This window comes from Bos indicus x Bos taurus, chromosome 23 (genome assembly GCF_003369695.1).
Source record: "Bos indicus x Bos taurus breed Angus x Brahman F1 hybrid chromosome 23, Bos_hybrid_MaternalHap_v2.0, whole genome shotgun sequence".
Lineage (NCBI taxonomy): Eukaryota > Metazoa > Chordata > Mammalia > Artiodactyla > Bovidae > Bos > Bos indicus x Bos taurus.
Window position 1 is genome coordinate 18,982,617 of NC_040098.1, and position 27,565 is coordinate 19,010,181.

A 27,565-nucleotide genomic window follows, 5' to 3' on the forward strand; every position below is an offset into this window, starting at 1 on the left:
GCCTCCTAAGTTTTCGCAGATTTGCTTGTTCATAACTACGAAGTCACTAAGTCGGTCCTTGGCGGGGGCTGGGAGGGGCTGAGGCGGGAGGGAACCATTCCGATGACAACTCTTTGCTAAATGATGGCTGGAAAACACTGGATTCTATTTCCCAGCCGGTATAAATTCCTAACGGGGGCCATTCCCCCGAGGCCTTCCTCCCCCAGACGGAAACAGAATCTGCAACTCTGAATGAAACGTCTCTGCCCCTTCGAAGGGGAGAGGGCAGGAAATGAGGAGAGGTGATCACTCTTCTTAAACACACTTTAAAAAAAAAATAATGAAAAGAAAAGCATTTGCAAAGGTGCATGAAGCCAAGCGTGTTACTCCTGACACGTTGGGTTTACATGTGCTTTTGCTGTTTCAGAATGTTTCCAATTCACCGCAGCCCCAGGAAGCGAACAAGACCTCCATCAATCCTTGCCCTGAGAGAAGAGGGCTCTGCAGTTAATGACACTCAGCCCAGGTCACCCCGCTGGTGACAGAGAGCTGGCATGTTCCATCTGTCACCATTGCGTATTTGCCAGCCAACAGTCTTATGCCCAGCGCTGGGCTGTTGGCAAGGACTTTGAGGTGGCCACTGTCTGGCCAAGGATAACCACACGCCTGGTTGAAGTGGAACCATCCAGAACAGTCCAACCTGAGCTCCGTTCCTCGCCCCTGGAGCTCTGAGCAGGGAGGGATGAGGGAGGTGGGAATACAGGCAGACCTCTTGAGGGAGGTGACCCTCCTTCTCCTATGTCTCTTCCATCAAGCTCACTGAATTTTTTTTTTTTTTTTTGGTATGTTTTGGCTATAAACCAAAGTGACTATAAAACAACCATTTCCCAACCAGGGATAGAATCTGTGCCCCCGCAGTGGAAGCACAAAGTCTTAACTACTGGACCACCAGGGAAGTCTCAAGCTCACTGAATTCTGTAAGCAGTTCCCCAAATGCAACACTTTACTTATTGTTGGTGATTATCTGTTTTATCTTTGGCTGCCGCTGTTGCTGTTTAGTAGCTAAGTTGTGTCTGACTCTTTGAAACTCCATGGACTGTAGCCCCTCTAGGCTCTTCTGTCTTTGGGATTTCCCAAGCAAGGATACTGGAGCAGGTTGCCATTTCCTTTCCAGAGGATCTTCCCAACCCAGGGATTGAACTTGCATCTTCTGCTTGGCAGGCAGATTCTTTACCACTGAGCCACCTGGGAAGCCCTTTATATATGGCAGTTATAAATTCAGATACAGCAACATAGGAAGTAAAAGGTCAAAATGTCATTTCCCCTACATCCTGTAATTCCAGCTCCCTCCCCCAGTAATAAACACTTGTAACACTTTATCATGTTGCTGGGTATCCTTTTGGACATTTTCACATGTGTTCAACCTGTGTGGGTCTCTTCCAGGGTGCTCCCCCAGACCCACTGCCCCCTGCCCTCATGGATGCTCTGCCTCTGCAGGGGATGGGTATGGCCACTGGGATGTTTATCTCCTGGCTGGCTCTCTCTCCCTGGCAGGTCAAACACTGGCTGCAGCCCTCGGCTGGCTGCACTGGGGGGCAGAACTCCCATCAGGAGCTTCTCCCCTTGGATTCCCATAACTGCCTCCTCCCTCACCCTTCATCATTGGAAATGGCTGCTGCTACTGCTGCTAAGTCGCTTCACTCGTGTCCGACTCTGTGCGACCCCATAGACGGCAGCCCACCAGGTTCCCCCGTCCCTGGGATTCTCCAGGCAAGAACGCTGGAGTGGGTTGCCATTTCCTTCTCCAATGGAAATGGCTACTGGCTCCCATATGCATCATCATCCTTTACACCCCATCAGTTCAGTTCAGTTCAGTTCGGTCGCTCAGTCGTGTCCGACTCTTTGCGACCCCATGGACTGCAGTACGCCAGGCCTCCCTGTCCGTCACCAACTCCCGGAGTTTACCCAAAGTCATGTTACATCCCATAAAGAAGCTCCTTTATTATTATTTTTTTTTCGACTCTTTGCAACCCCATGGACTGTAGCCCGCCAGGCTCCTCTGTCCATGGAATTCTCTAGGCAAGAATACCAGAGTGCGTTGCCATTTCCTTCTCCACAGGATCTTCCCAACCCAGGGATCCAACCTGGGTCTCCTGGGTCTCGAACATTGCAGGCCGACTCTTTACTGTCTGAACCACCAGGGAAGCTGAGAATAAATATCCAATCGACCATGCCCCATAAAGAAACTCTTTTATTAAACACTCCTCAAATCACCCCCGTTTGGTTTTGCAGGACCTTGACTGTTATAATATATTGTTTTGTAAATCACTGCAGATGGTGATTGCAGCCATGAAATTAAAAGACGCTTACTCCTTGGAAGGAAAGTTATGACCAACCTAGATAGCGTATTGAAAAGCAGAGATATTATTTTGCCAACAAAGGTCTGTCTAGTCAAGGCTATGGTTTTTCCAGTGGTCATGTATGGATGTGAGAGTTGGACTGTGAAGAAGGCTGAGCGCCGAAGAACTGATGCTTTTGAACTGTGGTGTTGGAGAAGACTCTTGAGAGTCCCTTGGACTGCAAGGAGATCCAACCAGTCCATCCTAAAGATCAGTCCTGGGTGTTCTTTGGAAGGACTGATGCTGAAGCTGAAACTCCAATACTTTGGCCACCTCATGCGAAGAGTTGACTCACTGGAAGAGACCCTGATGCTGGGAGGGATTGGGGGCAGGAGGAGAAGGGGACGACAGAGGATGAGATGGCTGGATGGCATCACTGACTCGATGGACATGAGTTTAAGTGAACTCTGGGAGTTGGTGATGGACAGGGAGGACTGGTGTGCTGTGATTCATGGGGTCGCAAAGAGTCAGACATGACTGAGCGACTGAACTGAACTGAATCTGCATATATATGTGTATGTGTGTGTAAAAAGTAGTAGCGTAAATTTATGTAAATCTACTTGCGGAATCTCAGTTCCTTGACCAGAGACTGAACCCAGGCCATGGCAGTCAAGTGTTGAGTCCTAACTACTGGACCACCAGGAAATTCTCTAAATCTACTTTTTAAGATGAGCATAGTATTCTATAGTATCCCACTGAGTGGATATGCATTATTTATGTAGCTAGCCCTCCTACTGATGAATATTTAAAGTTGTGCTCAGTTTTTCTTTTTGATGTCTTGGCATTCCGAGTCATATCTATGACTTCTTCCAGGAGCCTAAAGCATAACATTGAACAGTGGAAATGAGCTGTGAGGTCCTGGGCTAGGCGCTTCACTGTCCTAAGCCTCAGTTTCCCCATCTGTCCAATGGGAATAGCATCCTCTATCGATCATTCATCTCAGAGGCCAGGGTGGCCTGTGATATTGCTGAGGCCTCACCTTTTAAAAAATGTTTATTTATTTTTATTTTTGGCTGTGCTGGGTCTTTGTTGCTGCCTGTGGGCTTTCTTTAGTTGCAGAGAGTGGGGGCTACTCTTCGTCATGGTGCATGGGCTTCTCATTGCGGTGGCTTCCTGTTGCGGAGCACAACGGGCTTCAGTAGTTGCAGCTCGCGGGCTCCGTAGTTGTGGCTCGCAGGCTCTAGAGCACTGGCTCAGTGGTTGTGGTACACAGGCTTAGTTGCCCCACAGCATGTGGAATCTTCCCAGACCAGGGACTGAGCCCATGTCTCCTGCACTGGCAGGCCGATTCCTATCCACTGTACCACCAGCAAAGTCCGAGGCCTCATCTTTGAACAGCTGCTGTTGGGAGGCTGGAGTGCGGGCAGTGGCCAGCTAGCCACCTGGGGAGGCAGCGGATGGCCAGTGTCCCCACCTCAACACGGCCTTGTGATTGCACACAGAAGCACCCTCCCGGCACACTCATGAACAGCCAAAATGGTAATTTCTGGAGGAAGCCCTGAGAAAAACAGCCATGAGGGCTAGAACTGAGACACAGAGAAAATGAAGATTCAGGGACAGTGCAGGTTCTTTGTCACAGGAAATGTCCTGGGAGAATGACAGGGTCTAGGGTCACTGGGAGAGCTTTGAAGAGGAAATGGGTGAATAGTGGGGAGGGTGTTTGCAGCTGCAAGGCTGTGGGAGACCCAGCCCCCTAGAGCTGGACTCCCCAGATCCGGACTCCCCAGACCGCTGGTCCTCCCTTCCCCAAGGCTGCAAGGCCGGCTCCGTGAGCATCTGTAGCCTAGTTGCCTGACCCAGGCGCCCTCACCCCAGGGGCTGTGGGCCCTGACGCTGTCCCAGGGCCGGGACTCAGGCCGGCTCGGCCTCCCCTCTGTGGCCAGTGAGGATCCAAGGGAGGCTCACTGGGGCAACAAACAGTGGCCCTCAGAAAATTCCGAGAGGGCTGCAGCAGGCAGACCCAGCCGGCAGCCACTGCGGCCCCGGCCAGCAGGTGTCACTGCTGCCCCAGCGGAGGGCTGGGCGCGCAGGCTCAAAGCCGTTCTGTGCCCGCCTCATGGGGTTTGCTTCTAAAAGGACCGGGTTAGAAACCTGTGCCCCACTGCTGGCATTCCCAGTCCCACCCCCACAATTTCTGCCTAAGCAAAGGAGGGAAACGCCCTCTCCTCTTTCCCTTGAAAGGCTGGGAAGGTGCAGGTAGAGGAGGGCTTCATGCAGACTGGTCAGCGCATGCGGCATCACTCTGGGGCTGGTCCCCAGGGCGCCTCTGCCTGCTCTGCCCTGGGAGCCGCCTGGAGGGGGAGTGGTGCCCAGAAGAAGGGGCACGGGGCACCACTCTTCTGGACTTGATAATCCAGCAGGCAGATGGATAAGGAAGGGGAGTTAGCAAGTGTAACAAAGAAAGGGCCCAGCCGAGTTCTGGTGGGCAGAGTCCATCTCCTTTACAGTCTCCAGAGGTGGTTCCCAGGGTCTGGCTCAGGTTTTCAGTCATTCCTCTGAATATTAGGAGAAAAGGACGCGGCTCACCTGAATGGGGTTATAGGGTGACCTCCTGTCCCATTTGCCCAGTACGGGAGGGGTTCCTAGGACGCAAGACTTTGACTCTAAAACCCGGAAACCCCAGGGCAGTGGGAACAACTCCATCATCCTAACTGGGTACCAGCTACTTTTCAGGCAGTATTTCTTTTACTCTACATCGGTGGTCATATTATCATCCCCACTGTACAGAAGAAGGTCAGAGAGGCCAAACAAGCTGCCCCAAGCCTCAGATGGGAAGGGAGCAACTGGTGTTTGAAGGCAGGTCCACTTGATGGGCATGTTTCTCTGCACCCCCTGCTTCCAGATGCCTCTAAGGTGGGGAGCCAAGCAGCGGCTTTCACTGGCCAGTCTGTGAGGCCCAGACGGTAGGCAGCTGTGTGTCGTGGGCACAGATAATTATGCCGTGTGCGACAGTGGTTGCCTGAGCTGGGGCGGCAGCCCAGGAGCTCCTCAAGGGCCTGGAGTTCTGGGGAGGCAGCCTGTTTGGAACCTGGCTGGAGATGGGACTTGGGTGGTTCTGGAAGGCAGGGCACAGGCAGCAGAAAAGCACACGTGGAGCCAGGCTGAGGAAGCACGTTTGGGCTGACAAGGCTCGACACCACCAGATGGAGAGAGGCCAGGCCACATCTCCGAGAAGGCCCTGGAGACTTCCTCTACCCTCCCTGGGGCCCAGACATTTATCTAGAATACCTTCTAGTACAAGAATAAAAGCCCCAAGCTCGGTGAGCTCAGGCCCTGGGTAGGGGAACCCAGGGCCTCCGGCTCCCCCTGTCTGGCTGTGCTGGCAAGGGCGGGGTGGGCAGGAAGGAGCAGACCCTGATGGAAGCTCACTGTGGTCTCCCTTTCTGGGCAGACTGGGGCGGCCTCGGCCACCTTCACAGCTCATCTTGAAATGCTATCAGATTCTGACAGAGAAGCTGCAGAAACACTCAATCTGAGCATGAAAACCCAAATGAAGTGATTTACACAGTCCTAGATAATGGCAAGCTACTCCAGTACTCTTGCCTGGAAAATCCCATGGACGGAGGAGCCTGGTAGGCTGCAGTCCATGGGGTCGCAAAGAGTCAGACATGACTGAGCGACTTCACTTTCACTTTTCACTTTCATGCATTGGAGAATGAAATGGCAACCCACTCCAGGATTCTTGCCTGGAGAATCCCAAGGATGGCAGAGCCTGGTGGGCTTCCGTCGATGGGGTCGCACAGAGTTGGACACGACTGAAGTGACTTAGCAGCAGCAGCAGATTCATTCGGTAGAACCGACTCTTGTGAGCCAGGCTGAGTGCAGGGTTCCGGACAGTGCTACACAGATAAGCCCTAGCTCTCTCGTTCTCTCGCAAGTCACTGCCCCCAGGATGAGCGACAAACTTATCAAGCCAGTTGCTCAAGGTGTCAACTCTCCACTCCTGGGATCTGCATATGTCTGCTGAACAAAGCTGCTGCTGCCTTTTCAGGCAAGAGTTAGACAAAAGCGTCTCCTCTGGGTGGGCACAGCTCTCAGCAGCACAGTTTGCAAGTGGAGGAATCTCTTTGTGCAGTGCACAAACTGTGCAACTGTACATGGCGGTCTTGCCAACAGAAGCCTGTTTGTGTCAGGGATGGAGAAGCCCTTTGGGAGAGAATTCATCAGAAAGGAGGAGAGTGCTGGGCATGAGCGGGCCTAGGAGTGAAGCTGGAAGTATCTGAGCCCTGGTGATGCTCTCTGGAAGTATCTGAGCCCTGGATCAGCTTTGCCTGGGAAGCACCCAGGAGAAGTTACTCAGGAAGATAAAGAGGAGGAAGGGCCTCCTGGACAGAGGAATAGCAAATGCACAGAGGCAAGAAAGCCCCAGGATGCCTAGGGAGTAGTGAGCAGGGTAGAGACAGTGGGGGACGAGGTGAGCAGGGGCTAGAGGTAGAAAGTAGGGGCCTGGGCTTCTGGGCTTTGTTCTGTGGTTGGAGCCTGGATGGGATGAGCCAGGTTGGAGAAAAGAGGGCAGGTGGAGAGATGGCCCTTGTCTTTGTAGCTCCCCTGATATTTATTCCCATAGCACTGACAAGCATCCCTGGAGACCTCCACCAGTGTTGTGAGCTCTGTCTTCTGCGTGTTGTGTTTGTTCCTGCTGAGCACCTTAGAAACAGAAGTTGGGAGCCTTCCTCTCAAGCAAAAAATGCTAAGTCTGAAGAAGAAAGCCCTGACCCTACGTGTGTGTCTGTTGGGACTTACAGAGTTCAGAGGGTGCGGTAGGGGTTTTGGAAGGAGACAGTCCCCATGGTTGGGGTGATCTGGCAGACTTCTCCTACCTGCCTGCTGTGTGTGTGGACCTGGGGGAGCCACATATTTTGCCCTGGGTTCTGCCACCTGCAAGAAGGCACAGCAGCTCCCACCCAGCCAGAGGACATAAACTGCTTGGATGTCATGATTATTTTTTTCTTCCTCCGGCTGGGTGGCAGCGTCTCAGGGGCCAGGTCCCACCTCTTGCCCATGTTTGCATGTGTGCCGGAGTGTGGACCAAGTTTGATTTTACAGAGCCAACAAATTTTGCTATTTTCTTTTTCTCTTCAGTTCTAGTTTCACTTTTTTTGGAAGGCTCAGCAAGGAGGCTGGAAAGGACTTCTTTGACCAATGCTGATCTGGAAAGGCTGAAGTTGTGTGGACAATGGCTAGTGGGCCAGGCTGGCCATGTCCCAGGGGCTGAGCCCCACACTGGGCTGTTCCAACAAGAACTTCAACTGAACCGAACCGTGACCCCGAATTGGAAAAACACTGCCTTGATTCACCGAACCCAAATCTGAATCCAAATATTATTATTTTTTGACTGAACTCTGAATTGAACTAATGTTGTTTTTTTTTTCTTAAATACCGACCAAGCCAGTTGGAACTAGACACAAACATATGTGTTTTCTGAAACTATTGAACCTGAACTTCAAAATAAGCTATCTGAGGGCGAAGTGAGACTTTATTTGCTTGAGATTGTCCTGTTCACAGAAGGCTAGTAGTGCTCCCTTGATGGTAGCTTTCATTTGTCCAGTTTTGCTTCTCATCTTGAAAAATTGGGGTATAATTTACGTGTAGTGGGATGCACAGATCTTCAATGTACATTTTGATCAATTTTGACAAATGCATGTACTCAGGGAGCTCCCCTGATCCATCAAAATACAGGGCATTTGTCCCAAAGACTTCCCTCTGTCCCTTCCCAACCCATCCCCACCCTCCTCCCCCACAACCACTGTTCTCATATCTATTCCCCTTTGCTTCTTGCTTGAGGTTTCTAAACAACCCTCCTCCCCAACTCTTGAAAGAAGGAGGACAAATATGATAATACCCATTTTGTGGATGAGAGAACTGAGGATCAGAGAAACATACAAACTTCCTTGAACTCATAGAACCAGGCAGTCACCAGGTTAGAACAACCTAGCTTTCTCATCTCCCAGCCACGTGCTCAACAATAGATTTAATTCCTCTATAGGCTTCCTTAGGGAATGTACCCACCTATGGCTTCCAGGGCCCAGTGGGATTTGCTCACCCCACAAGCATGGCGGTTGCACCTATGTTTAAAGATTTGGCAAAGAGGATGTGTCTGGGTCCCAGGCCCCTGCAAGGGGGGACCCTCTCTTGGGGCCTCTGTGTGCCCCATGGTGGCAGCCTGCACCGGGGCGCCTGTCCCCTGTCTCCGGCCCGCCTGTGTGTGGCTGTCTGTTGGTGTCTCTGGCCGCCTGCGTGTAGACAAACTGCGTCTGACCCCCGCGGAGCAGTGTCTGTCTCCCTGAGCAGCCCAGCTAGAGAACATTGACCAGGTTCCCAAGCTGGTTCTCCTGGGGAAACATTTTCCAGGGCCTACAACAATGTTGCATTTGATTTGATTTCTTTCCCCCCTTTGCAGGCGATTGTGTGGTTTGGGGTGTTTTGCTCCTAGTTATAATCCAATAAAGGCCAGCTGCTGAGATTTTTCCAAGAGTGCCGCTTTCAACCGCCCTCGTTGAAAACGCTCTAATTTATTTCAGTCGCTTGTGGGAAAACCAGCCTCAGCTCAAAACAAAGGCGTCCTGTGCTGATGTAATTGCCCCCTGAGTCGCTCCTCAGGGCTCCGGGTCTGCTGGTGTTCACACAGGCGGCCCCCGAAGCAGCATCCTTTCTTAATGGCGGAAGTCATCCTGAAGGACTTCACTGTCTTCCCAACCTCTCGGGGGAACACAGGCGTCTCAGCTCCCAGGGAGGATCGGAGGCCAAGACGTTCTCCACGGCTCGTGCATTTCCTGTGGCTCACAGGGGTCAGTCCACTGGTTCGTCACCTTCAGGTGAATTCATCTAACCACTTTCTGTCTGTTTAGCAGGTTGTTGAGTCCTTCCCATTGAGGGGCTAGAAGTTGGGGTGACAAGATTGATTTAGAAAGAGGGAATTTTGGACTTCCCTGGTGGTCCAGTGGTTAAGAATCTGCCTGCCAACACAGGGGATGTTTGTTGGATCCCTGGTCCAGAAAGATCCCACATGTTGAGGAGCAACTAAACCCTGGTGCTGCAACCACTGAGCCTGTGCTCTAGGGTCCGTGGTCCGCAACAAGAGAAGCCAATGCAATGAGAAGTCTGAGCACCGAAACTAGAGAAGGCCCGCATGAAGCAACCCAGCACAGCCAAAAAGAAGTAAATAAATAAAATTAAAAGAAAAAAAAGGGCATTTGACTAAAACAGATCTTTGATAGGGCCCAGATGTGGTGGAACCTTCAGGAGGAGGTTCTGGGCACTTTGGGGAAGGAGGGAGCCGGGGGAGAGAGAGAAGCAGGGAAGAGACACCAAGGTGGGAGGAGACCTGCTGGGTCAAACCTGCTCTCAGGCATCCAAGCTGGTCTCTTCCGCCTCCCGTTCAGTCTGAGTGCCACTAGACCCCTGGCTAACGTGATTCCTGACTTAATCATCGACTTGGTATCATGGTGTCCAGGCGGCTTTCCTCTTCTGAAGCACAAGGACGTCCTGGACTGACGTCCAAAATGGCGTCCAAAATCCAAAATGGCGTCCAAAATCCAAAATGGCGGCCCTATGACCCAGCGACGTGTGAATTGTAGAGAAGATTCTGACTGAGCTACAATAGGGGTGGTGCCACCTGTTTGGCTATAATTGTGTTTCCAAATGAGGGGCTTCAGGGATGTGCTGTGGGGCTGGCTGCTTCTGAGGCCTTGGTTTTCATTTCATTTGCAAAGTGATTTCCATAGAGCCACAGAGCTCTGTTTTCTTTCCAGTCAGAGGAAGTCACATGCTGGTGAGCATTTGCCTGAGGTGCACTTCCTCGCCCTCGGGCTCCCCTCTCTGCCCAGCCATTCCTTCCTTAGAACCACCTGGAGGTAGTTGGAGTCAGGTGGCTGGAGTCTTGCACAGGTAGGAGCGGGACCTCTTCTGGCCTGGGTTGTTCAGTTCAGTTCATTGCTCAGTCATGTCCAACTCTTTGCGACCCCATGGACTGCAGCACTCCAGGCTTTCCTGTCCATCACCAACTCCTGGAGCTTGCTCAGACTCATGTCCATGGAGTAGATAATGCCATCCAACCATCTCATCCTCTGTCATCCCCTTCTCCTCTTGCCTTCAATCTTTCCCAGAATCAGGGTCTTTCCCAATGAGTCAGTTCTTTGCATTAGGTGGACAAAGTACTGAAGCTTCAGCTTCAGCATCAGTCCTTCCAATGAATATTCAGGACTGATTTCCTTTAGGATGGACTGGTTGGATCTCCTAACTGTCCATTAGTGAAGATTTAAAGCACTGGTGAGGTGTAGGCATGGAGGACACCCAAATGCTTTCTAAGTCTGGATTTCTGGGATTCACAGCCTTCAGAGATTCTTGTTCAGTCTGAGGTGGGATTCAAGTATCTTTTTTTCTTTTTGGCCTCACCACAAGGCATATGGGGCCTCCATTCCCTGACCAGGGATTGAACCTATGTCCCCTGCATTGGAAGCTGTGAGTCTTAACCTCTGGACCGCTAGGGAAGTCCCAACAAGCATATTTATTTTTATTTCAAAAAATCTTGAAGGCTGCGTGTTCATTGAGATCCTTTAGAGAATTAAGAAAGTATCAACCGTAATGGTTTCTCCCTCCCCAAATCACACGGAACATTTCTGCACAACTCTAATCTTTAGCATTATACATACATTCCTTTCTGGAACAGTAACAGTAACACACACTCACTTTGGTGTCCTTTTCCTTTTGAGCATCATGAGCATTTTCTCGTGACATTCAATATTTTTTGAAAGCATGGTTTGTACAGGCTGTACATAAAGGAATCTTTGTCTGCATGTCTGATTGCTTCCTTGAGCTGGGTTCCCGGGTGTGTGAAAAAGCTCCAGAGGAGACTTTGAAATAGTTCATTCCCTTGCGCTGGGTTCCACTTCCCCAAACCCACCCACCTCCTGCCCCTGACTAGATGGAATGCATTTGCTCATTTATCTCCTTTGTTTTAAAAACCACAAAAGTGGGACTTCCCTGGCCATCCAGTGATTGAGACTCTGCGCTGCCAGTGCAGAGGGTAAGGGTTGATCCCTGGTCAGGGAACTAAGGTTCCCGCATGCCCCATGGCACAGACAAAAAGCAAAAAAATTAAAAAAAATCACAAAAGCAGGGCATTCCCAAGGAGAATCAGTCAGACAGTTTGAAGGTGTGTGAGACAAAAACACAGCCTTCCTGTCTCCCTTTAAGGCCCCACCATTGGTTTGGGTGCATCCCTGTCTCTTCCATCTCATTCTTATTTTTAGTAAGTTCTGTGCTGGGGCAGATGAGGAGCTATTGGTGTGGGGAAAGAACAGGCTGGAATCTGAAACCCAAGGTCCTGTCCGAACTCTGTCACTCACCGGCTCTGGGAGTGTGGGCACAGTGGAAAGTCCCAGACTTCTCTTTCCTCTCAGCAGTCTAGGGATAATGACATATTCACTGCTTGCTAATCTAAAGGTTGTTCTGGGTTTAGATTAGCCAGATTTAGCAAGCAAACAAACAAAACGACATAAAACCAAACAGGATGCCTGGTTACATTTGTGTTTCAAATGAACATCCTCATGGCAGCCTCCCCCTGGGATCACAGTGCGCAAGACCCCACTTCTTTGTGTGTGCATGTGCCATGGGGATTGTGTTAAAATGGGGGAGTCCTATCTAGTCCGTCTGGGATGGGTACCTGAGATTCTGCATTTCTAACGAGCTCTCAGGTGGTGCCCATGCTATGGTTTGGACCACGCCTGAGCAGCAAGATTTCCTTAGTTAGCAGCATGAGTGTCTGGAGGCTTTTTAAGGAGAATGGGAGGAGTCAAGGGGACACAGTTGCAGTGTGTCCATCACTGACCTCCCGTCTGGTGGGCACTTTGACCATAATCACTGTAAGCATCAGACATGCCCACAGCACACCCAATGTCAGAGCTAGGAGGGCTGCCAGAGGCCAGCTGGTTCAGGACACTGAGGCTCAGAGCGGGAACCAGGGTGAGCCAGATGCCACGATGCTGCAGCCCACTCAGGCCTTTCCATGTGGGTGGGTCCAGGGAGGCTGGGGCCTGGCTGTCCCAGGAGGCCAGTGGCTGCTGAACCGCCATCCCCACCCCTGTCCGAGTTCCTTCTTCCTATGTCTTCCTGTGTCTCACCATTGTGACTGCAGAGCTTGATTTGGAGAGTGGACTGGGAAAGATGACTGAGGCCTCGGACAGCAAAGGTGCCCCTTACTGTGCAAAGAGGCCTTGGGAAAGAGATTGATATGGATTTAATGGCAAATATTCATATTGGTTTCCAAACAGATTGCTGATCAAAGATTTTATCTGGGTTCAACTGCCAGGCCTTGTCTGCTGTGGGCCTGACTATTCATTGGCTTTGGCAGCCAATGCTTCTTTGTCTTCTGCCTGGCAGCATGCAGTCTCCCAGCTGAGGGGCCACTGACTCCCTCCCTCATCCATCCAGCCATCCACCCATCCATCCACCCATCCATCGACCCGTTCATCCACCCACCCGTCCATCTATCCATCCATCCAGCAAATATCTTTTGGAATGGCCCTAGAAGTTGTAGGGGGATGCAAAGATGAAGGAATAAGGAGGGTCCTTACCCTGAAGAGGAAGAGATAGCTCAAGATGCCAGTCACGTTCACATCTTCCATTTCCTCTAGTCTTCAAAATCAGAGATTGGACTCTTGGGAGAGATGGTGGTTGAGCTGAGTGACCTGCATCCAGATGACCACTTTGTTCTCTTCCATCATTTCCTGGGAGTGGTCTGTGAGGGGAGATGTTAAAGGCATTGAGTGGATGGGTACCTGGGAGGGAGGAGTGACACAGGGGCCCTGGAAGCCACGACAGAGCTCCCATGGGGAGCTCATGTAGCGGGAGCCTCAGAGCCTAGGTGATTCAGGATCTGAGGTATGTGGGGCTGGCGGGGGAACAGCCTCTCAGCAACCTGCTAGTCCCTCCTGGGCAAGGAAAGGAGCCTGGGGCTCACACTGGGGAGATACTTGCCCAAAGTCCTGCTGCCAGTGAAGGCAGGGCTGGGGCTGGGGCCTGCTTTCCCCTGAGGGCCGCTTCCCTGCCCCATTCAAAGCCTGAGTACTGACCTCCAGCTGCGGATTGCTGTCCCTGCTGGATTCTGCCTGCTCCACTCATCTCTCCCACTGGCCTCCCACTGTCCAGCTCTCCATCTAGAGCTGAAATGCTTTTTTAAAGTTGTGGCTTTGGGGTAATAACTTTGAATTAGGCAGGTAAAAGGTCAGTCCCTTACTAAGCTGGAGCTTACTCCAGTCACTGATGGATTGTGAGGGCTCCTGAGGGCTCCGTGAAGTGCAGGTGGATGTCCAGGCAGCTGGGTGGCCTGGAGGTTCCAGATGGGTGTGTTGAGGGGAAGGGCAACTGTTTAAATGGAGTGTGAGATGTCGTGGGCATGAAAGGAGTGAAGGTCAACCTCACTCACCTCACGGGTGCCCCCCACGACCTTTGCATCTGAGCTTGATCATGTGGGCTCGTCCAGCAGCTTTGGTGGGAGCCAGTGGTGGGGAGTGGTTTTGTTGGCATCAATGCCCCACCTCCCACCCCAACCTGCGGGAGCTGGGGTGGCTGTGAGGGTTATGGCTGTGCTCCTGTGCCTCTGATTCTTGGAAGTGAGGCTTCCTGGCAAAACTTTGAGGCCTAGCTGCTGCTGCTAAGTCGCTTCAGTCATGTCCGACTCTGTGCGACCCCACAGACGGAAGCCCACCAGGCTCCTCCGTCCCTGGGATTCTCCAGGCAAGAACACTGGAGTGGGTTGCCATTTCCTTCTCCAATGCATGAAAGTGAAAAGTGAAAGTGAAGTCGTTCAGTCGTGTCCAACTCTTAGCGACCTCATGGACTGCAGCCTACCAGGCTCCTCCGTGCATGGGATTTTCCAGGCAAGAGTACTGGAGTGGGATGCCATTGCCTTCTCCGTTGAGGCCTAGAGCACTATTTAATAAAAATCAACACTCAGCAGACCCCAGCCTTTACCTGTGCCTCTGGGCCCAGGTGTCAGGAGTTGCAGAGGAGTCTGAAATATTTCTGCTTTGCCAACAGCCCTTTGGGAGCATCTCCTGGGTCCACACACACGCATGTGCTGAGGCCTTCACTTTACCTACCCTCTGATGCTCCTATTTCACAGTTGAGGCCGGGGGAGGCCAAGGAATGCATCTGCTTCCACAACCACAAGAGGCTGACAGGGATCCAGCAGATCTGCTGACCCCAGAATTCAGCTTCCTCCACTTTGAATTTGCAGGATTTAGGTTATATGTGAATTTGAGCAAGCTCCAGGAGATAGTGAAGGACAGGGAAGCCTGGTGTGCTGCAGTCCATGGGGTTGCAAAGAGTTAGAAACGACTGAGTGACTGAACAACAGCAATAAGGGTAGTCATTGGAAGAATATTTTCCTACGCTGATGGGTCTGGTTCTGTGCTGGTCTTGGCAGCTGTTGTTTGGTGTAAACTGAGATTCTCTCACTTGTCAATCACTTGGGTCAAGGAGGAAAGTGGGAGATGCAAAGTTGGGGTCTCTGGGCTCTGCCTTTGCTTCTGTCTCAGTATTTCTTTTTCACTGAACCAGCAGCCCCCAACCTTTTTGGCACCGGGGAACAATTTCAGGGAAGACAATTTTTCCATGGACTGGGGGTGAGAAAGATGGCTTTGGGATGCTTCAAGTGCATCACATTCATTGTGCGCTTTATTTCTAAGTACTTATGTGGCTGTGCCAGCTCTTAGCTGGGGCACACTTGAGACCTGTGTTGCACCATGCGGGGTTTTCAGTTGCGGCTTGTAAACGCCTAGTTGCGGCATGTGGGATCTAGTTCCCCGACCAGGGTTCAAACCCAGGCCCCCTGCGTTGGGAGCGCAGAGTCTTAGCCACTGGACTGCCAGGGATGTCTTCTGGCTGCAGTTTTGAAAGGAGAGCATGGAAGCTGGGCTTCCTCAAACTAACAGCCCTGGGCCCAGAGTTCACATACGTATCCCACCAGGGTAGGCAGAGAAAGCAGACAGTGGGTACCATTCAGCCAGGAACAGACACAGTGAGGGATGCTGTGAATGGGGAAAAGACAGGAAGAGAGGCCTGGGGACAGAGAGGGAGGCAGGGAGATAGCTGAGGAGAGGAATAATGGAGGCAAAGGGAAAAAGGAGGGGGTCCCAACCCTGCCTCCATCGGGATGGAGTGTGCAGAGGGTAGCCCTGCCTTCTTGGCATCTTGGTCCCCCCAGGAGGGGGCGGTGACTCTGCCTCCAGCTTTAATCAGGTCTGCTTCAAGCCCTGAGGGGCCCCATTATTTTATTTCTCATGTTTATATTAGAAAAAAGAGAATCTCCCCTTCCCCCCCTCCCCTCCCCATCACTGGACTCTCACCAGCATCCCTGCCCCGAGAGGAAGGACAGACGCCCCGCCCCCGTTAATCAGAGCCCGCGAGTAATGGCAGTGAGTGAGGGGCGGGAAGCTACTGTCTGATTGAACATTAGTCATGCCGCACGCTATAGTCTCTAATGAGAAAATTATTCCAAATTGCCCCAAGGGATGGTTGTGATTAAACTATTTGCCTTGACTTCCTTTGCTAAATTGAACGTGTGTGTGTGTGTGTGTGTGTGTATGTGCATGGACACACACACACACGCATGCACGCTCACAGTCATCCCCACCTAAGCTGCTCATCCAAAGCCTTGGAACATACTCTCCGTTCCAAGGGTTTGGTTCAGCCTCAGAATTCCAGACGGTTTATTCCCAACCTGTTCACAGCTTGCCTTTTCCTGCTTCATTTTGAAGTCATCTAGGCTTTGAGGAGGGAGGGGGAGGCTGTCAGCGGAGCCATAGGAAGCCCTGTCAAGCTACCCTCCCACCCTCCCACGACCTTAATTCTATATTCCCAAGGGGGCTCAGCTTCTATGGATGAATGTCTCCTGGGTGTCAGATGTCTGTCTTTTAAAAGGAGAATCGTTTTGCAGGCAACAATCTGGAGCTCTTTTCAGACCCCTCTCTGTTTTCTCGGCTCTGAAACTCCACTTTTATTTGGACCTTCTTGCCCTGCTGGGTTGGACCAAGCCGTTCATACGCTGCCCCTGTTTGTGGTTACAGGTTTTTGAAGTGTATTTCAAGAGAGAACCAAAGCATACTATAAAACAAGGATTTGTAGGAACTAAAAAGCTTTTCTGCACAAGTTACAACATAAAAAAAGAACCCAGGTATCCGTGGTCTTGATTATTAGGACGTTTTCACCCCACATCCCCCCATGCCTCTTCCTTCATTATTTATTAAAATTATTAAAAAGTATTTATTTATTTGGTGAGTTGGGTCTTAGTTTCAGCACACGGGGTCTTTCATTGCAGCATATGGGTGCACAGGCTTAGTTGCCCCAAGGTATGTGGAATCTTAGTTCCCCTGCCAGGGATTGAACCCAAGTTCCCTGCATTACAAGTCAGATTCTTAACCACTGGTCCACCAGGGAGGTCCTGCTTCTTCTTTAAATTCTGGCCAGACTTCAAGGTTTAGAACAAATGTTTCCTTCTCTGGGGCTCCTTTCTGACCATCACCTCAAACATACTTGGAAAAAAAAAGTGAAAGTGTTAGTCATTCAGTCGTGTCCCACTCTTTGCAACCCCATTGACTGTAGCCCACCAGGCTCCTCTGTTCATGGAATTCTCCAGGCAAGAGTATTGGAGTGGTTAGCCATTCCCTTCTCCAGGGGATCTTCCCCACCCAGGGATCAAAACCGGGTGTCCTGCATTGGGAGGTAGATTCTTTACCATCTGAGCCACCAATTGAATCCTATCAACTTGAGAGAAATTGATGAGAGCCCAGGATTTATGACACCACCCTTATGGCAGAAAGGGAAGAGGAACTAAAAAGTCTCTTGATGAAAGTGAAAGAGGAGAGTGAAAAAGTTGGTTTAAAGCTCAACATTCAGAAAACGAAGATCATGGCATCCGGTCCCATCACTTCATGGGAAATAGATGGGGAAACAGTGGAAACAGTGTCAGACTTTATATTTTTGGGCTCCAAAATCACTGCAGATGGTAACTGCAGCCATGAATTTAAAAGACACTTACTCCTTGGAAGGAAAGTTATGACCAACCTAGATAGCATATTCAAAAGCAGAGACATTACTTTGCCAACAAAGGTTTGTCTAGTCAAGGCTATGGTTTTTCCTGTGGTCGTGTATGGATGTGAGAGTTGGACTGTGAAGAAGACTGAGCACTGAAGAATTGATGCTTTTGAACTGTGGTGTTGGAGAAGACTCTTGAGAGTCCCTTGGACCGCAAGGAGATCCAACCAGTCCATTCTGAAGGAGATCAGCCCTGGGATTTCTTTGGGAGGACTGATGCTAAAGCTGAAACTCCAGTACTTTGGCCACCTCATGCGAAGAGTTGACTCATTGGAAAAGACTCTGATGCTGGGAGGGATTGGGGGCAGGAGGAGAAGGGGACGACAGAGGATGAGATGGCTGGGTGGCATCACTGACTCGATGGACGTGAGGCTGGGTGAACTCCGGGAGTCGGTGATGGACAGGGAGGCCTGGCATGCTGCGATTCATGGGGTCGCAAAGAGTTGGACACGACTGAGCGACTGAACTGAACTGAACTGAAGTATGATTACACCTCCAATTGATAAGTGCCCAGAATTGGGGGTGCAGTTGTATTTAAGCATTCCCAATTCTGGGCTCTCATCGGTTTGAGTCAAGTTGGTAGGATTCAGTGAACATTCATTCAGTCTCCTATCAGTCAGCTTTTGCCAGGTTATGCTACGTTAACGAACACCCCACCACCCCAGTGGTATACAGTAATAGCTTCCATGTCAGCTGCAGGTTGGCTGTGACACTGTCTATTCCTCTGGGATCCAGGCTGAAGGAGCAGCCTCCGTGTGGGACCTGCTCTTCCCACCGTGTGGGGGGTGGGAAGAGAACGCTGGGGGCCCCCTTGTGGCTCTCACACTTTTGCTCAGATGTGGCACATACGACTCTGTCTACATCCTATTGGCCGAAGCCGGTCAGGAGCCTGATGGTCAATGGGGTGGGGAAGAATAATCCTGTTGCCAGAAAGTTCAGTCTCAGCATCTCCACTCATGTGTGTGATATGTCCTGGGTGTGTATGCAAAGTGCCTTCAGGCTCACCAGCCAGAGCCGTTGCGTGTCTTTTCTTCTCACTCTGCCTTAAGGCTCTCAACGTGTTCATTGGGGTCTTTGCAGTCACCATATCTAATAATTCTTTTTTTTTTTTAAGGCAAACTGCATGCAGCTTAATATCTTGGCAGCATAAGATTCAACAACTCTCTCCTCTCAGCTTCTAGAACAGAGATTTCCCATGGTGCTTTCTACTCAAGTCACCTTATTTCATGTCTTTGGGTCCATCTTTACTTTTTTTTAAGAAAATATATTTCATTTAAAAATATTTATTTTATTTTTGGCTGCACTGGCTCTTCATTGCTGAGTGTGGGTTTTCTCCAGTTGTGGAGGGCAGGGCTGCTCTCCAGGGGTGGTGTGCAGGCTTCTTGCTGCAGTGGCCGTGGGTTGCGGCTTGTGGACCAGCAGTTGCGGCTCGCGGGCTCTAGAGCACAGGCTCCGTAGCAGTGGCGCGTGGGCTTAGTTGCTCCACAGCATGTGGAATCTTCCCAGACCAGGGATCGAACTGGTGTCCCCTGAATTGCAAGGAGGGTTCCCAACCCCTGGGCCACCAGGGAGGCCCTTCTATCTTTTCAATTCCTTTAAGTGTTGTGGTTCCCTTTGGGTTGGGAGTTCTCTTCCTCTGAGTTAATTTTAATTTCTCTTCTGTTCTCTATGACCATAAACTTGTTTTCTCTGCTAAACTTGGCCCCCCCCTTTTTTACAGCAGGTTTGGTATGGCCACACCTCCTTTGCAGCTTCTATCCAGGGTGGAATCTAGCTCCCCTTCTCTGAATCTGGGCTGGCCTTGGGGCTTGCTTTGATGGATAGAATGTGACAGAGTTGACTGTGAGAGTTCTGAAGCCTAGGCTTTAAGAAAAGCCAGCTGCCATGCGAGGAAGCCAGTCCAGCCTGTTGGAGGATGAGAGGAGCTGAGAACTGAGGTGCCCTGACTGAAAGCCAGTGCCCATTGCCAGGCTCACAAGTGAGGCCAGCTTGAATGTGCCAGCCCAATTGACCCTCCAGCTGAAGGCAGCCCAGCCAGTGAGCCCAGATCCAGGCAGCAAAGGAAGCATCCAGCTAACCCTCCAAATCCTGAGCAATAATGAATCTGTGCTGTTTTAAGTCACTAAGTTTTGGGATGGTTTATGAGCGATAGATAACGGAAGTATCCTATGCATCTGGAAGTGGTTAATGGCACCACCATCTCACCAGTCTACTAACCCCCAAATCTGGGAGTCACCCCTTGCTCCTCCCCCCTCCTTAGCCCCACAATCTGGTAAATCAACAAGTCTTATCAAAGTGATCTGAGGGAGGAATGGGGAGTTGTCATTCAATGGGTATTTGTTGTTCAGTCACTAAGTGTGTGTCCAGCTCTTTGCGACCTCATGGACCGAAGCACTCCAGGCTTCCCTGTTCTTCACCATCTCCCGGAGTTTGCTCAAACTCATGTCCACTGAATCAGTGATGCCATCTAACTATCTCATTGTCTGTCTCCCGCCTTTCCTCCCGCCCTCAATCTTTCCCAGCATCAGGGTCTTTTCCAATGAGTTGGCTCTTCGCATCAGGTGGCCAAAGTATTGGAATTTCAGCATCAGTCCTTCCAATGAATATTCAGGGTTGATTTCCTTTAGGATTGACTGGTTGATCAATGGGTATAGAGTTTTAGTTTTTCAAGATGACAAAGTTCTGGAGATGTGTTGTACAATAATGTGAATAGACCAACTGCACTGCACTGCACTGAACCAGTACTGAACCGCACACTAAAAACACCTAAGACGGTAAGTTTTATATGCCTATGTTACTGCTAAGTCGCTTCAGTCGTGTCCGACTCTGTGCGACCCCATAGACAGCAGTCCACCAGGCTCCCCCGTCCCTGGGATTCTCCAGGCAAGAACACTGGAGTGGGTTGCCATTTCCTTCTCCAATGCATGAAAGTGAAAAGTGAAAGGGAAGTTGCTCAGTCGTGTCCGACCCTCAGCGATCCCATGGACCGCAGCCTTCCAGGCTCCTCCATCCATGGGATTTTCCAGGCAAGAGTACTGGAGTGGGGTGCCATTGCCTTCTCTATGCCTATGTTACCACACTAAAAAAAGTGACTTAAGCGTCTCCTGATCCTGCCCCCTGCTCTCAGTCTTCACCCACCACCCTGTTTTCTTTCTGAGATGCAGCTCTGGTCCTGACACTTATTTGAAAACCCAGAATCTCTCCCACTGCTTTCAGGGGAAAATCCAAACTCCGTACCAGGAAATCAACCCTGAATATTCATTGGAAGGACTGATGCTGAAGTAGAGGTTCCAATACTTTGGCCACCTGATGCGAAGAACCAACTCATTGAAAAAGACCCTGATGCTGGGAGAGATTGAAGGCAAAAGGAGGAGGGGGTGGCAGAAGATGAGATAGTTAAATAGAATCACTGACTCAATGGACATGATTTTGAGCAAACTCTGGGAGATAGTGGAAGACAGAGGAGCCTGGTGTGCTGCAGTCCGTGGGGTTGCAAGGAGTTGGACATGACCTAGCAACTGAACAACAGCAACACCTATCCACCCTTGTATCCATCAGCTTCTGCTCTGACTAATGTTCTTCCCCTGTTTCTGTGTGTTTCAGGCCCTTTCTTGCCTCCATGTCTCCAAGCCCTTGCAAAAGAAATTCTTTTTTTTTTTGGTCATGCCTGGAGGCATGTGAGATCTTAATTCTTCTGACTGAGGATGGAACTCGTACCTCCAGCGGTGGAAGTATGGAATCTTAACCACTGGACTTGTAGGGAAGTCCCTACACAAGAAATTCTTTCCACTAGAATATCCCCACTGCTTCCTTTGTTTTCTTTGCGTTAAAAAATTTTTTTATTGGAATATAGTTGATTTACAGTGCTGTGTTAGTTCCTGCTGCACAGCAAAGTGAATTAGTTATATCTATATCCACCCTTTCTCGCTGTTTTTTATTCAACATTGGCAACATCCACTGGGTTTTCAAAGGTTCCTATTTTTTAATACAATTTAACCAATATGTTCAAACCCTTATTTTTTTCCTTCATTCCTAATAGTTGGCCTACTGATTTTAATTCTGAAAATCTAACCCGGACAATAACTGTTAGTGTTCAGTTGCTTAGTCGTGTCCCACTCCTTGCAACCCCAGGAACTGTAGCATGCCAGGCTTCCCTGTCCTTCACTATCTCCCGGAGTTTGCTCAAATTCAAGTCCACTGAGTCAGTGACACTATCTAACCATCCTCTGCCTCCCCCTTCTCCTTTTGCCAAAAATAACACCAGTGCCCAACAATCGACAGGCACTTTGGGGTTAATGGTTGGGAGTGGACGAGAGGGCAGGGCAGTGAACACCATGGTTTATTGTGACAAGCCTTTCCTATCACAGGAGATCAACACCTGAGCACATTTTGCCCTCTGCAGTGTCTACTATGTGGTGGACACTTTCTGTCAACATCTCTAATCCTTGCCACACTTCCATAAAGCAAGAGGTGTTTATTTCTATCCCTAGACGAGGAAATTGAGGAGCAGGTAGAAAAGGTATTTGAAAAAAATTGACTTTTAATAGAAGTATAACATACATATAGAGAACACATTCTATGGAGAGAGTTCTGCCTCAAAAACTGGGAGATGAGATCAGTTGACACTCATGTGCTGCCAGATATCAAGTAGCATGCTGCTGCTGCTGCTAAGTCACTGCAATCGTGTCCGACTCTGTGCGACCCCATAGACGGCAGCCCACCAGGCTCCCCTATCCCTGGGATTCTCCAGGCAGGAACACTGGAGTGGGTTGCCATTTCCTTCTCCAATACATGAAAGTGAAAAGTGAAAGTGAAGTCGCTCAGTCGTGTCTGACTCTTAGCGACCCCATGGACTGCAGCCTACCAGGCTCTTCCATCCATGGGATTTTCCAGGCAAGAGTACTAGAGTGGGGTGCCATTGCCTTCTCCGAAGTAGCATGCTACTTGTCTAAAAATAATTGAGTCACTAGATTTGGTCAAAGATATTGATAGATTAGCACAAAGTGAACACCTCTGACGACCACCACCCAGAAGATGTGGAACATCACCAGTGTCCCAGGAATGCCCCCTCGTGCCCCTTCTGGGCACTGCCCCACCCTCCTTCCCCAAGCTAATCATCATCCTGGCTTCTAACAAACAGGTGAGACAGTTTGCCTGAAGTTACATCTTGGGTGGGCTTCCCTGGTGGCTCAGCAATAAAGAACCTGCCTGCCAATGCAGGAGACAAGGGTTGGATCTCTGGGTAAGGAAGATGCCCTGGAGAAGGAAATGCCAACCCATTCCAGTATTCTTGCCTGGGAAATCCCATGGACAAAGGATCCTGGTGGACTACAGTCCATGGGGTCGCAAAGGAGTCGGACACAACTTACCGACTTAACAGCAACAATAACACATCCTGGGTAAAGGGGCTGATGCTTTCTCTACCACTGGAATATGAGCCCTTAGAAAGGGCAGTGTTTCTCTGAGGGCAGTGACAGGAGAGGTGGGGCTGACTTCATAATTTGCCTCTGTCCTGGCCCTGACTTCAATAAGGGTAGGCTGGACATCTGTGTGTCTGGGGCTATGCATTCTCAGTAAATGGAGAAAGGCCTTTCAAGGAACCAATTCTCTTTTTATCTATCCCAGCCAGGCCTTAAGGCATGTCGATGCATTCATCCACACACATGCACACACACACACCTCTCCCCATGATCCATCTACCATTTAAAGTCTGGTTCTAACTGCAAGCTTCCTAATAAATCTCCCTTCTCTCCCAGAAAGCTGTTGTGAACTCAGTGGAAGGAAAGCTTTTAAAGTGACCCTCCATTTAAGCCTGGTGTCAAAGCCTGTGTGTTTTCCTTCCTTTTCTTAACTGGAAGGTTATGTGTTTCTTAGCTACTGGTCAGACTGGATGAGACTGCCAAAAAGCTTTCAGGGAATTTCCTCACCATGTAACAAATTTATGAGTCATATGAGAAACTGGGAAATGCTTCAACCAGCTGCCTCTCATTGACTCTGAGCCTTTTTTTTTTTTTTTTCTTTTTTTACAACACCTTGGTGCTGGGGCCTTGGATGGAGCCAGCAGAAAGGTTTATTATAACTACGAAGGGCCTGACATTGCCTGGGAAGAAGCTGTCTTGGTCTCTGTTTTCATCTCCATCTCTTGTCCTCCCCAGCAGAAAGTTCTGTGAAACTGCCCAACCACTAAAAGGTCAAAAGTTGTTCCCCAAAGGACTGGCAGATGGATGGGTGGCTGGGAGGGTGGGTAAAGGCAGGTGTGGGGCTTTAGCCTCCATCTCTGCCTAGCTAACCAACGGGAACCTCAAACTCAACGTGTCTAAAGCTGAGCTCTTGTGTCCTCATCTGTATGGGCTTTCCTGGTGGATCCGTGGGTAAAGAATCTGCCTGCTAATGCAGGAGGTGAGGGTTCTATCCTTGGGTTGGGAAGATCCCCTGGAGAAGGAAATGGCAACCCACTCCAGTATTCTTGCCTGGGGAATCCCACAGACAGCAGAGTCTGGTGAGCTACAGTCCATGGGGTCGCAAAAGAGTTGGACATGACTTAGCAACTAAATAGCAACAACTCCTCACCTGTACTTCCCTCCTTGTCTTAGAAAATGCTAACGTCATCTGTGCCAGATTACATTTTCCAAAGATGATTGCAGTGATATCTACCATTCCATGTGTTCTTCTGGAGTGTGATCTTCATTAAGAAGTAGAGTTAGGGACTTCCCTGATGGCCCAGAGGTTAAGACTCTGTGCTGCCAATGCAGGAAGGGCGGGTTCGATCCCTGGCTGGGGATCACACATGCTGCCTGCCCCGCAAAAGACTAGAGTTAATTTTTCATCTGCTTGAAATGGACCAGGCCCTGTGACCCCTTTGAGTAATAGAATAGGGTGGGAGGGACACCAGTTTGGGGCATAGCCCTTAATTAGCCTTGTGCAGTTCACAACCCATGGAAGGGAGCTGCCATGTAAGAGGTGTGATTCCCCAGGGTCTACCATGCTTTGTGTGTGTGTGTGTGTGTGTGTGTGTATGTGTGAGAGAGAAACAGACAGACAGACAGACAGACCAAGGAGCCGTCAGCATGAGTGAAGCAGCCATCTGAGATGTGGTGCCATTTCCTAGCCTCCCAGCTGGACCGCATGGAGCGGAGACAAACCACCCAACCAGCTTTTTCTGAACTCCTGACTCACAGACCCACAAGCAGCACAAGTGGCTGTTTGGTGCCCCTGAATTTGGGGTTGTTTGTCTCATGGCAGTGGGTGGCTGAGACACCCTCTTCCCAATTGCCAGACCCAAACCTCCTCACTCATTCCTGACTTGGCTCTTTCTCTCACACTCACATCCAGTCTGTATGCACGTCCTGTTGCATCTGTCTTTAGACTGCATCCAGCGTCCGACCACTTTGCATCGCTTCCCCCGCCGGCACTCAGCCCCACCAGGACCTTCATTTCTCTCCCGGGTTACTGCAGCAGCCTCCTAGGTGCCCCCTCCCATCTGCTCTCTGCAGAGCCGCCCAGGGATCCTGAAAAGCCCAAGCTGGACCTTGTTAGACCTGGTAGCTCCTCCGCTCGGGGACCCTCCAAGGCCGCCACCCCGCTCTGGCCCCTGTACCTCTGACCTCGTTTCCTAGTTCCCTCCTTTGTTCACTCTGGCCCTGACACACTGACTTCCCTGTGGCTCCTCCACCGGCCTCAGGCCCTGCATTTCTGGCTCCTGATTGCTGGGATGCTCTTGCCCAGAGGGCTGCATGGCTTGCACGCTCACCTCCGCACCATCTGGATTCAGTCGGCACCACTGAAGCCATTCTCTTGCTGCACTCACCCCACTCCGGGCACATCCAGTCTGTGCCCCTTGCTTGCCGCTCCGGATGCCTTTTCATAACAGGCACCAGCCAAGGGGGCCACACTGTCCAGCTGTTTAGTCCTTGTCCCTCATTCACTGCAGTGTGGATTCCGTGGGGGCGGGCTTGCTCAGCTTTGTCCACAGACATGAAGAACCACGCTGCGCACACCGGAGGAGCTCAACAACCTCTTGCGGCCTCCCCTCTCTCTGAGCCTCAGACTCTGGACTCCACAATGAGGGAGATTATTGTCACTTTCAGGGGGTTGTGAAGACTAAATAATAACACTTACGTACAACACGTGGCATCGAACCTGGAGCAGAGCAGTGCTTGTTAAACCTGAGGGTCTTTCCCACACACCCACTCACTTCTAGCAACTGGCTGCTTGGAGAATCTATTCTGGAAAGTCTGGGGACAAATTGTATAGATTATACATATCAGTTATATACATAAATAGAATTATATAATGAAGAAAATAATAACATATTAAAATATAATGTATTTTAAAATTAAATATGTATTTTATTCTTTATAAAAGGACATGGGTAAAATTCCAACTATTTCTAGTAAATGATCCTGGCTCTATCTAACATTTTGTCTTGCATTATAGTTTTTGTCTTTTTTTGGAGTTATTTATTTAAAATTTTATTTATTTTTACATTTTTAAACAAATTGCAGTATAGTGAATTACACTGTCATGTTAATCTCTGCTGTTCAGCAAAGTGATTCATTTATATATATATACACATTATTTTTCATATTTTTTCCATTATAGTTTATCCTAGGGTATTGAATATAGTTTTCCTGTACTACACAGTAGAACCTTGTTGTCTATCCATTCTTTATGTAACAGTTTGCATCTGCTAATCCCTAACTCTCAACACATCCCTCCTCCTATGTTTTTGGTCTTTATCCCCTTCCAGAGTGATCACTTTAATAAGTTTACAACCGAGGTGATAGAGTGCATACTATCAGATCTGTTGGTTACTGCCTGTCTCATCAGCTGGGTCTCCAATTCCTAGTTGGAGATGGAGTAAATACGACTGGCCCCCTTGGGTCAGTTGTCCGTGCCTGGTCCAGGGGTGGCGGTGAGGGTGGGAGGGCAGGGTTGCACAGCCAAACGTGCCCCCTTAGGCCATCTGCAGCTGATGTCACGGGGGAGGGGCAGGTCCGAGGGCAGGGGTCTGTCTGCATGACATTTTCTCATATTGGTCACAGACCCATGTTCTGCTGATGGAAACCTTCCCCTTGATCTCATGGTTCAGGGTCTCGGGAGCAGGTCTGTGACCCCCAGGATCAGCCCTTTCTAGCTCAGCAGACCCTCATGATGTCTCCCACCTGCCCCTCTAACCCCCTCACCCCGGGCCAGGAGGCCCTTCTCTTTAGTCAGGGCATCATCTGCATCATCGGTGGCCTTTCCCCACATTCCCACAGGAAACCAGCGGCACGCTAAGAATAGGACATGAGAGGAGGGTTTCTGTGCGGAGGTGTGGGTGTAGGGGATTGTGTTAGGACAGCCCAGCTGTTGCCACTGGGGGCCCCAAACCTCACTCTCTCCTGTGCTCTAGGCTCCTGCCTGGGGCCTCTCGTGGCTGGACCCAACCAGAGGCCAGAGGGCATGTGGGCATGGAGGTAGCCCAGGGGTGGTTCCCTGGGTCCTGGGGCAGGGGGAGGGGGCAGAGTGCATGGGATGCAGTAAAGGAAGGCCCGCAGCCCTCCTCTGCTCACTCTCCAGCTCCCTCCAAGCACACCCCTGACGGGCGCTTGGGCCAGGAGAGCTTAAATTTCCAGTATCCCTTCAAATGAAGTCTGCCTTTTGGGGCAAAGAACATATTGACCACTATTGTTGGGAATTCTTGAGTCATAACTTACGGTTAACATAGAATCTGCAAGACACAGAGTTTGGTCATTTTCCCCAAATACAGATCCTTATACTTGCTCCTCTGAAAACCCAACTGTGCACTCATCTGGTGGCTTCTTCCTGATTGTGGATGGTTGTGAATTGACATAGCGTTAGGATTTGTTTTCTAAAGACTTAATTTTTTTTTTTTTTGGCTGTACCATGTGGCATGTGGGATCTTAATTCCCTGACCAGGGATCGAACCCCTGCCCCCTGCATTGGAAGTGTGGAGTCTTAACCACTGGGCCACCAGGGAAGTCAGGGCTTATTTTCTGATAGTCCAGCTCTATCAGTCTACTATTAAGAAAGCAGAAGCCTGGGGAAGGGAAGCCATTTATTGTAAGGAGAAAGGCCTCTTCCTTTAC